This window comes from Lissotriton helveticus, chromosome 12 (genome assembly GCF_964261635.1).
Source record: "Lissotriton helveticus chromosome 12, aLisHel1.1, whole genome shotgun sequence".
NCBI lineage: Eukaryota > Metazoa > Chordata > Amphibia > Caudata > Salamandridae > Lissotriton > Lissotriton helveticus.
This window is the reverse complement of record NC_136073.1, coordinates 138,600,370-138,611,087: the sequence shown is the minus strand read 5'-3', so window position 1 is coordinate 138,611,087 and position 10,718 is coordinate 138,600,370. Positions and strand designations below refer to the sequence as shown.

The 10,718-nt window shown below is 50.2% G+C and overlaps 3 non-coding genes across 3 annotated transcripts; all 3 read left to right on the top strand.

Annotated features, from left to right (window-relative positions):
- Positions 1–5,871: 5,871 nt before the first annotated feature.
- On the top strand, positions 5,872–5,945 carry TRNAN-GUU (transfer RNA asparagine (anticodon GUU)). The gene has a single exon. It is a non-coding gene; the product is annotated as a tRNA-Asn (tRNA).
- Positions 5,946–7,645: 1,700 nt separating this feature from the next.
- On the top strand, positions 7,646–7,718 carry TRNAK-CUU (transfer RNA lysine (anticodon CUU)). The gene has a single exon. It is a non-coding gene; the product is annotated as a tRNA-Lys (tRNA).
- A 794-nt stretch (positions 7,719–8,512) lies between these two features.
- TRNAI-AAU (transfer RNA isoleucine (anticodon AAU)) lies at positions 8,513–8,586 on the top strand. Its single transcript has one exon. It is a non-coding gene; the product is annotated as a tRNA-Ile (tRNA).
- The last annotated feature ends 2,132 nt before the right edge of the window (positions 8,587–10,718 follow it).

Genomic DNA, 10,718 nt, shown 5'->3' with positions numbered 1-10,718 from the left:
TTGCCGCCTTGCCGTGTGCTTGTAGCGCTGCCGCTGGCGTATTCGGGTTGTCAAACCTTTGTTTTTTTTTGTTTTTTTTCCCCCTTCCTTGAGAGCGCGTGTCGCCTCTCTTTGGACATTCGGGCGCTTCGTGCCCGTGTCTCTTTACTTGTGGAGCGGGACCGGGGCTCGGGGACTCGCGCGCGGGTGTGTCGCGCGTTGCTCCTCTTCCGGGGTTTTCAGGCGAGTCACCGCGCATGCGCGCTGGCTTTGTTTACGCTCCGTGTGACAGGGAGCCCGGACACGCTGCGAGGCGGCGTTTTTCTTGTTGTGCCTCAGCCCACTGCCTGCCGGAGAGCCCCTCCTGACGCCCTCTACCTCACGAAAGGGTTTTGGGCTGGATAATTTATAGAGGCGTTGCCTAGGGTGTCTTTTTCCGCAAGCCTGTCCCTCCACACTCAAAATTGTTGTTTTTTGGTCGAGTGATTGCTCTACCTCTTTGGCTTGCGTGGGGCTGTCACCCCCCCCTGACAGGGTCGCTTGGTTACACCTTGACCTATACTTGTTATCACTTTAGTGGGCATATATATACATATATATCTTTGTGTATATATATTTTTTCCTCAGTGGTGTGCACTATCCTTTCTACGCCATGGCTGATTATGTCGACGCTGAGGAGTCTTATTACGATGAGGAGCCTGAGGAGTCGTTTGAATACGATTTGGTCGATGCCCTTGACCAAGGGGTCCAACATTCAGTTAATACCGCGCTAGTCCGCGCTATTGGACCGTTGAAGCGCCATTTGACTGACTATGCCCATCAACAGGGCTGGATTCCGTCCTCTGCTTCCAGGCACTCCTCTAAGTCGCCCAAGAATCCTCATAGATCCGACTTTGTAAGACTAGCAAAGTCTTCGTCTGCCCCTACTGTAGTTGGTCATTCCCATCCTCCTCCCCCGGACACGGAGGATACCTCCTCCTCTTCTTCTTCAGGTCCCTCTGGTCCCCCTCCTGCTAAAAAGTCTCGCAAAGAACATTTTGTTGACTCCTCCTCCCATCCACCGGTCCTGACCTTTGAGCCCACTGATATCATACACCCCAATTCCAAAACTTGGTGCCCTGCTCCAGAGGTTGCTGATTACATCCAAGCACATATACGTGATTCATTCGATCAGGAGGTGCGTTCTCGGTTACGCTCCGAGTGCCCTCGCCCGGAGTTGGCGGATAAGTTGGCTGACACTCCGGAGGTCGATCCAACAATTTTGACCTACCTTAAAAAGTTTACTAAGGATCCAAAAAAGGGCATCGATCGCTCTTGGCGCCTGTGTCAGGACAAGCTGCTGGATCTTCTTGGTCCCCTGACGAAGATCCTGGATTTAGGTTATCAGGCCCAGGGGTCGGCGTCTGGCATTGACCCTGATGAGCTTATTGGTTGGGCCCAACGGGCTGTTTGTCTCCTGGGGAACGCAAACTGTGCCCTATCCACCGAGCGTAGACGTTCCATCTTGTTGAAGATGGATCCAAGGTTATCTGAACTTGCAACGTCTGAGTCAGGTCCCCTGGCTCAAGGTCTCCTGTTTGGTCACCCATTTTTAAAGGAGTTGACGCAGTTCGTGGCGACCTTTAGTGGCCTTGACAAGGCACAGTCTTCATTGCGCAGGGCATTCCGCCCGCTTTTTGCCAGGGCCGGACGATCTGGGGGACGTTCGTTCGGCCGCGGTTCTGGTCAGCAACGTGGCCAACAGTCCCACCAGGGAGGAGGCGGACAACGTCAGCAACAACAACAATCTTCCTATTCAGGTTCCAAGACGACCTTCTACCCCTCCCGTAAAGGTCGTGGTCAAGGCAACAAGGGAGGCTACGGTGGAAACCAAGGAGGTCGACAAGATTTCTCCTCTACAGGTGAGCTTGATTCCTTACGACAGTGTTGTTCTGGGGGGCAGGGTGCAATTTTTTCTAGAGAATTGGCGCACGATCTCCAACGATGCATGGATATTGCAGACAGTTCAAGGGTTCCACATCGAATTTTATCACCCTCCCCTTCAAGGTCCCGTCCCTTCTCCCCTTGTTTTTTCCCAACGAGATCGAGAGGTGATCTCCAAGGAAATCGATTCTCTTCTACTCAAAGGGGCCATTGTGCGGACGTCCCTACATCCACAGGGGTTCGTCAGCAATGTGTTTCTGGTGGAGAAGAAAGGGGGAGGTTCTCGCCTTGTGCTCAATCTCAAGGAGTTCAACAACGGGGTGATCTATCGCCACTTCAAGATGGAGGGCATCCATCTTCTCAGGGATCTTCTTCGCAAGGGCGACTGGATGGTTCGCCTGGATTTGAAGGACGCTTACTTGTCCGTCCCCATCTTTCCGCCTCATCGCCGCTTTCTTCAGTTCCACTGGTCGGGGGAGTGGTTCGAGTACTCGGTTCTCCCGTTCGGCCTCTCATCCGCTCCATGGTGCTTCACGAAGCTCCTGAGACCAGTTATGGAATCGCTGCGAGCGCGCGGGGTGCGGCTGATCGTATATCTGGACGACATTCTTTTGATGGCTCAGTGCCCGCTGCAACTTCGTTCCCATTTATCGTGGACTATCGATCTGCTCCAGTCTCTCGGATTTCTAGTGAATCCTCAAAAGTCTCACTTACATCCCACTCAGTCGATAGAGTTTCTGGGTTTCCTTGTGGACTCGATGTCTTGCCAGCTTCTCTTGCCTGCCCAGAAGGTCAGGTCTATCAAGAGGGAATTGAAGTTACTGTTGTCCGCACCGAACGTATCTTTGCGGTCGATCGCTCGGATTGTCGGACTATTGGCCTCTTCCATTCAGGTGATCTTTCCAGGTCCTTTACATTATCGGGCCCTGCAACGTCTCAAGATCCGACACTTGCAGAAAGGTCTTCGTTATTCCGACCTTGTTCCTCTGTCGCAGGACGCGAAGTCGGAAATGCTGTGGTGGCTCCATCACATGGAAGCTTGGAACGGGAAAGCCCTGTTCGGCTCGACTCCGGATTTGGTGTTGGAATCGGATGCGAGTCTGTGGGGCTGGGGAGCCCGTTGCGGAGACATGACGACGGGCGGCCGTTGGTCTCAAGACGAACTAGCCCTTCACATCAACTGCCTGGAGCTTCTGGCGGGATCGTTTGCTATCCGCAGCCTTGCTCCTCAGGCCACCAGTTGTTGCATTTTGCTCCGCATGGACAACATCTCAGCGGTGAGGTATGTGAACAAACTGGGGGGGACACGATCAAAACTGTTAGCGGAGATTGCGAAGGATTTCTGGCATTTCTGCCTTCGGAGGAAGATCACTCTTATTGCAGAGTATCTCCCAGGTCGCCAGAATCAAGTGGCCGACTGGAACTCTCGCCATCTGCTGGACTTCAGCGACTGGCGGCTTCACCCTCGTGTCTTTCGGAATCTGTCTCGCCTTTGGGGTCAACCTTGGATCGATCTCTTCGCCTCTCGCCTCAATGCTCAACTGCCCCAGTTTTACAGCTAGCGTCCGGATCCGGAGGCTCTTGCCACGGATGCTTTTCTCCAGACTTGGCCTCCTCAGCTTTGCTATGCTTTTCCCCCGTTCGCAATGATCCCGCGAGTCTTGGCCAGAACGAAACAGTTTCAATCGGAGATCATTCTGATAGCTCCTCTTTGGAGGGCTCAAGCGTGGTTTCCGGACCTTCTGGAAATGAGTTGCTCGACTCCGTTCCTGCTTCCAACGAGGTGGAACCTGCTGTTGGATCCTCTGCTCCATCCTCATCCTCTAATTCTGTCAGGCCAGCTCCGTCTGGTGGCGTGGCGTCTTTCGGGGAACGCTGGAAAGTCCCTGGCTTATCTGGAGACGCTGAGAGATTTATCAATGAAGCTTGGGCCCCCAACACGCGCAAGCGTTATGCGTCAGCTTGGCGACGATGGTGTAATTGGTGTTCTGAACGAGATCTGGATCCCGCTTCAGCAGATGTCTCTTTAGTTGTTAATTTTCTTGCTTCCATCGCTTCTTCTGGTTCTGCTTACAGGACTGTTAATTCTTTTCGCTCCGCTCTTTCTGCGGGCCATGATTTTGTCGATGGGAAGCCTGTTGGTGAACATCATCTAATCTCTAAATTGCTTCGTGGTGTTCGGATGGCTAAGCCGCCATGTCCGAAGTATGTAGGTCTTTGGGATGTCTCCGTTTTCTGGAAGCTTGGCCTCCCAACGCTTCTCTGTCTCGTAAGCAGTTGTCTGCAAAATTGACAATGCTCTTATGCTTGGTATCTTGTAAGCGTATCTCGGATGTACGCTCGTTGGATCTCGCGGGCCGTTCTTTTTCCCCGGACGGCGTTACTTTTACGATTTCCAGACGTACAAAGACTAATCTGTCTACTGTCACTTATCCAGCATTTCCTCAGCACCCACAGTTATGTGTGGTCCGGTGCATAAAAGATTATGAGGTGAGTACTGCTCCTTTTCGTCAGGATTTGTCTGGACAGTTGTTGATTGCTTTGCAAAAGCCTTTTAAGCCTGTGGCGCCAGCTACTCTTGCTCGTTGGGTGCGCTGGCTTATGTCTGAGGCAGGCATTGATGTCTCCATTTTTGGAGCTCATTCCGCGAGGGGTGCCATGGCCTCTAAGGCTTTTCATGTTGGTGTGAGTTTGCAGGACATTGTGAAGACGGCTGATTGGTCTTCTGATACTGTGTTTAAGACGTATTATTTCAAACCCATTGTGGATATTGCCTCTGTTGTGGTGGACAAGCTTTAAACAAGCATAATCTGAGCCTCCTGTCCTGCCATAGAATTAAAAATTTGCAAACATTCGTGACAAGAATTTTCAATTCTATTAAGGACACGGAGGCGAGGATTATCCCACCCATTTGTATCCTACTGCATTGTTTATGTTGCATCTTTGCTGTGCTATGATCTGCAATGTTTCTTGCATTATTTTTTCCCCACCCTATGTGATGCGACCTTCCAGGGTTTGTGGAGTTGTGTATTACGGCTCTGTTTTTTCTTTCAGGTTCAGACCAGAAATGATTCCACCATTTGGATCTTCGTTCTGCTATGTTTTCCTGCTACGGCATCTTCGCTCTTGGATGGTTCCGTGTATCCTGTTGGCCCTTTTTTGCAGTTGCCTTCGGCTCTTCTCCTTCCAGTTGGTCGGCGGTACTTTTTTTCCAATGACTTTGACTGTTTGCAATTTCCTGGACAAAGAAAGAGGAAGTGTTATCCTCTATGGTTGCTTATATAGTATGTAGTCTCTATGGTTGCCTAAGGGCTCATGGGATTTGTAGTCTGCTTTTTTCTTTACTATGTTCCTATTGGCTGCTGTTGGTAGTAAAGAAATAGAGAAAGCATAATCCTCGCCTCCGTGTCCTTAATAGAATTGAAAATTCTTGTCACGAATGTTTGCAAATTTTTTATTCCCTCCTCTCCCATAAGCTTATACACCCCCCTCGCCCCACACACACCCCAACAATGAGGGGCCTCAAAGCCAGAGGGGTGAAGCCTTCAACAAATTCCACATCACACACGAAAAAAGAAAATCAATACAATAGTACAAGATTCAATTACATGCAATAATCAGTACTTTAGAAAAAAAGAATCGTGATCAGTAAAAGCAGCTGTTTGGAAAGTGTGATTTTTCTGCTAGGGTAATCTTCGGAAAGAGCTGCACTAGAATGTGAGGCTTCTAGGCGCTGTGTGTTTGGGGGGGGTGTTAAATTATTTATTGTATTTTCCGGCCTGCTCGATGCTGTCCTTTACACTATGTCAACATGTCTCTAGAATGGAGAAGTGTGTATTCTCCGTTCATCTTACTTTGTTTTACAAACACAGTGCTCGAAATCTGCGTTTACATAACCTCTCCAACCATGGAACACTTCGTGAACATGGAGGTTTCCGAATTGTGGATGAGGGGACCATGATTCTAACCGTCTCTGTGGCGCAATCGGTTAGCGCGTTCGGCTGTTAACCGAAAGGTTGGTGGTTCAAGCCCACCCAGGGACGAAGATTTTTATTGTATCAGAAATGTAATCTGCGAAAATCACAAATTTTGCATAAGATTAAGGGCTTCACTGGAAGTTCCACGCCCATTAAAACTCGCAGCCTTATAAACTCTGACAGTCACTTGAAACCCTTGCAGTGCTGTCTTTGCTCGGTTTGAGATCCGAGGCCCTGTCTCAGGTGCGGGTGGACACGAGCCTCGTACACTGCTGCAAAAAGACGCGCCCTGCAATATTACAGCGTTAGGGGGCGCCTCCACCCCAGTGTCTGCGACGTCAACTTTCTATTTGGGGCTGGCCTTGGAGGGGGTGGGTCATGATAGTACACGAGCTTTCGCCCCAGTGACATTACAGAAAGCGAGTATAGCATTGTGATTTGAGCCTAAAGTTGATCAGATTGGCACCGAGGAGGCCTTATTGAACATGGATATGCAAGTGGGCTGTGATACAAGTGGGCTGGTACTCTATTTCACCAGTCACAAGAGGTGCAGCAATGCCACACTCCTGGTGTTTCCCACCCCTGCAGGGTGTCTACTCGTGAAATTTAGGAGCTCTGTGCATCATTCCTGTCTTTAAGTTCCATCGCGTATTTGTTAAACTGCAAATTACCAGTCCACCTTCCCGAAGGGTCTTCCACTGCGCAGTGCACACCCTGATGCGCTTTTAGTACATTTTGATCTGTTTGAGTTAGAATTTTTGTTTGTTCAAACCTGCAAATTATACAGCAGATGATGGATTATGCGGCTAGTAGAGCAATCCGGGAAACGGCCACTACAACGCGGCCGTTTCCACGAATACCTTAACCACGCATGCAGTACAACGCATGCGTGGTTACCACGAAAGCCTTTACCACGCATACCTTTACTACGAGGTATGTAGTAAAGGCATATGTGGTAAAGGTTACAATAAAAAAAGGGGGCTTGGGGGGTCCCCCCACCAAAAAAAAAAACTCACCAGAAGTCACGTCGGGATATGCAGGCAATCAGCGTCGTTTAAGAGAAAACGGGAAAAAACTTCCGCCTCCTCTTAACGACGTATGACGTCACCACGGAAGAATTCGAGGAAAAGCTTATGCGTAGAAATACTATTCCGTTGTAACGCATGTGTGGTAAAGGCATGCGTTGCAACGGAATGCGTTGTAAGAACATACAAACAGCAAATCCATAGTTATGCGGAAAACGATGTGGCTTCAGAATTGCATAATTCCACTGGCCCTAGTTATAATCCAGCGGACGAGGCCGACACGCGTGACAATGCCTAAATGCCACATGTCCTCATTCCATTTCCCAGCCAAGAAAACCACAGAGTTAGTCATGCCTCTTCCAATTAAACCATCCACCCCATCAACAAATCAACAAAATGCCAGGGCGCGGAGAGGGAAGGAGCATGGCAGGAAGAAAGTAAGAGAACTCAGAGAGAGAGGTGGAAGGAGAGGGGAGGTGGAAAGTCAACCAAGGTCAAACAAGAACCGGACCTAGCTTTTGTGCCCATTACTCTGTCCTTGGTACCCTATATGTAATCTAGGTGTTGAATGTGCCTCCAGGAACAGTGGATCTAAAAAAATTCCCCAGACCAGGCAGCTGTGCCTCAGTGTCCTCTTCCTTAGATGATCTGCAGGCATTGTGATAAAACTTACCATGTCACAAGCAGTGCATTCCCTTTGTGTGCCTGGTATATTGAGTATGTGCGCATTGTGAAATATGTGCCCGGCTAGCTCAGTCGGTAGAGCATGAGACTCTTAATCTCAGGGTCGTGGGTTCGAGCCCCACGTTGGGCGCAGCACAGTTTTTCGCAGTCTACTGTATTTTTACAAAAATATATACATTTTACGGTTTTAATTTGATTTAAATTATATTTGCATACCTTCATGCTTTTGAAACATAATGACTTCGTCAAATGGGAAATATTAAATACTGATAATTACAAGTGCATGCAGCTGGGCACAGTGCATAGGTCGTTTAGATCGGAAAGGATTGCTTGTCCAGGCAGCCTGTTGATTCACTCAGGGTTGTGAATCGCTGCTCTTTGTCTTTAGTTTCCTTACATAGAATGACGATTAAATGCCTTTTGTTATAAACGAGCTGTGAAAGTGCTCAGTATGAACCCCGGCGAGTCACAGAGACGGAAGTGAAAGGGGGTGAAGGTCCGTCACAGCGGATGTTAATGGAGGGGTTGTTAACGGGGGTTTCTGGGGATGAGTTGTTTGACAGGCAAAAAAGAGCAACACTTTATGGGTTGATGCTTTATGCCTAAAATGTGCAACCGTGTCGAGCAGGGAAGTGTGCGCGCGAGCCTGTGATGCCCAAAAGACCCCCTGGGGAGAGCGAAGGGGTGAGACTGTGGCAGGTGTGTGTGGAGAGGACGAGGAGGAGTGAGGACGTGAAGGGTTAAAACGTCTTCTAATAGAGCATGCGTCGTAGCACTGAGCTCCTCTCTGGATGGTGCAATTTAGGGACAAGAGACTGGAACACACTTGCCATTCCTGAACTTGTTGAAATCGCAAACAACATATAATATTGCATGCGCCGTATCTCACTTCTTGATCTGGTTCATGTAGTTAGAGTTATAGGTGGCCCGTTAGCTCAGTTGGTTAGAGCGTGGTGCTAATAACGCCAAGGTCGCGGGTTCGATCCCCGTACTGGCCATTTCTCGTTTTCCACTTTCAACGTTTGTGAGAAGTTGGCCTGATGTGCAGTGCTCACTATTCTAGTGATCACTATATATCAGTCCAAACAACCCTTATTGATGATTGGTTGTAAGTCAACCTTATAGACCAGCTATCCTAGTAGCATGGATACGAGCAGTCTAAGGCTAAGACTCTAGAGGGCGTGTTAAGCCAGCTGTTTTACCATCACATTACCCCTTGAACACCCAGTGAAAGGACACCACACAAGTTGTTATGAAAATAAACAGTGTATTTATTTATAACAAGACTACCCTGGCTCTTTATGAGACAGGGAGCTAAGCACACAACAAAACTCTTACGAAAATACTTTTAAGTTAGCACGTTACACAAATGCCCGAGGGGCACGAAAAACCATATACGCTAAAAGTGGAATGCGAATTACTAGCAGGTAAGTAACAGTTCTAATAGGCTTTGGAATCGCTAGGACTGGACTAGGGAATCGTTAGATTACTACTAGGAGACCCAGGGGACTCGGGTGCAGAGTGTGCACTCTCACGCGGGATGCGGGACAAAGTCTATGGAAGCTAGAATTCACAAAGTTAGTGTTCACGGGCGAACCCGACCTGGTAGGGAGAAAACGACAGTGGATCCTGACCCTTGGATAGTGAGGCTATGCTGGGACACCGGAGTGCCGAAGTTACCTAGCCCAGGGGCTGCAGCTGCATAGGTCTGAAAAGACGTCGGGGATCTCGTTGCCGGACCAGGAGCCTGGAAGGAAGAAGTTGCTGGCAGGCGACCAGTGAAGAAAAGTTCGATGGATCCAAGCCTGGATCAAGGAAGAAGAAAACCTGAAAGCAGAGGGGACCAAGTTCTTGAATCACTAGCCAGTGATTAAGTGGGCACCAGGATGGCACCGGGCGAAGTCACCGCAGTCAGGTGAGTGGGCGCTGCTGGGCTCTGCAGTCTCTCGGACCAGGAGGCGTTGTCGGCGACCAGGATGGAGGTGCGAGCTGTCCCACGAAGGATGAAGTCGTCGGCGTCGAAGTTACCCAGGAGTGGGCAACAAGCCTTGGCTAATTCAAGCCCACGCGGTGGACTCAAAATGGCGTCTTGAGTGGACCAGGAGGGTCCGGGGTGCTCCTCTTCTGGAAGGGAGCAAGGGCCAGTCTGGAGCAACCAGACCAGCAGCAGAAATGTCGTCGGGCGTCGTCAGGAAGGCCACAAGCCAGCGGGCTAGTAGCCAAACAACGCGGTGAGCAGCAAAAAGCAGAAGGGCCCCACGCAGATCGTGGAGATGCTGGGGGGCTGCTCTTCGGTGCTGGAGCTGCTCAGAGTCGGGGCTTCTCGGACCCCAAAGCACTCACCAGTAGATTACTCGGCGGGCTTGCTGGAAAGAAGTCGTGCAGTCTTGAAGATGGCCGGTCCCTTGAGGTCTCGTCGCACCCACGGTTCTCAGCTGGGCTGTAGAGGTGGGTAGAGGTCAGAGGTGCCAGGGAAGCCGGTTCTCGTCGAGCTGGGCAGTCGGACTCCGGAGGAAGGACTTACAGCAGACCGCAGTGTTCTTTTAGATGGTGCCTGCGGATGCAGGGTGACTACTCCTTAGTCACAAGGGAGAAATCTTAGGAAGAAGTCTTGAGTTCCTTTCGCAGAAAGTAGTTTCAGGATTCAAAGATGATCTGATTTGGAAGGGGGCCAGTCTCTACCTTTATCCTGTAAAAAGGGGCTGGCACGCGACTAAGTCCTGCCCTATGGGTGGGACTAGGAGGGGGGTGGTTACACCCACTTCCTTGGCGGGCTTTTCCCCAGCACAGGGTCTGGAGTGACCCTGGAACTGGTTCCAGCCAGCCTATGCACAGTGAGCACCGGGGTGCCACGTGCAGTCACCTTCCTCTAAAGCCCTGCCTACCTACAATACACAAAACCCTGTCTGGGACGGTGCTGGCACCGCCCCTGGCAGGAAACCCTTTGTCCTTATCTCCTGCTCTGGGAGGACTCCCAGCAGCAGGAGGGCAGACTTGTGTCTCGGTGGCAGCATCCATTTTGTGGATGCTAAGGCTCTGTCTGACTTTTAACCGGGTTATAGGTTACAGGCATGTCGTGTCCCTCTAGAAGGGTGGAATGCTAACCCCGTCGCCGATAGGAGATCTGTGT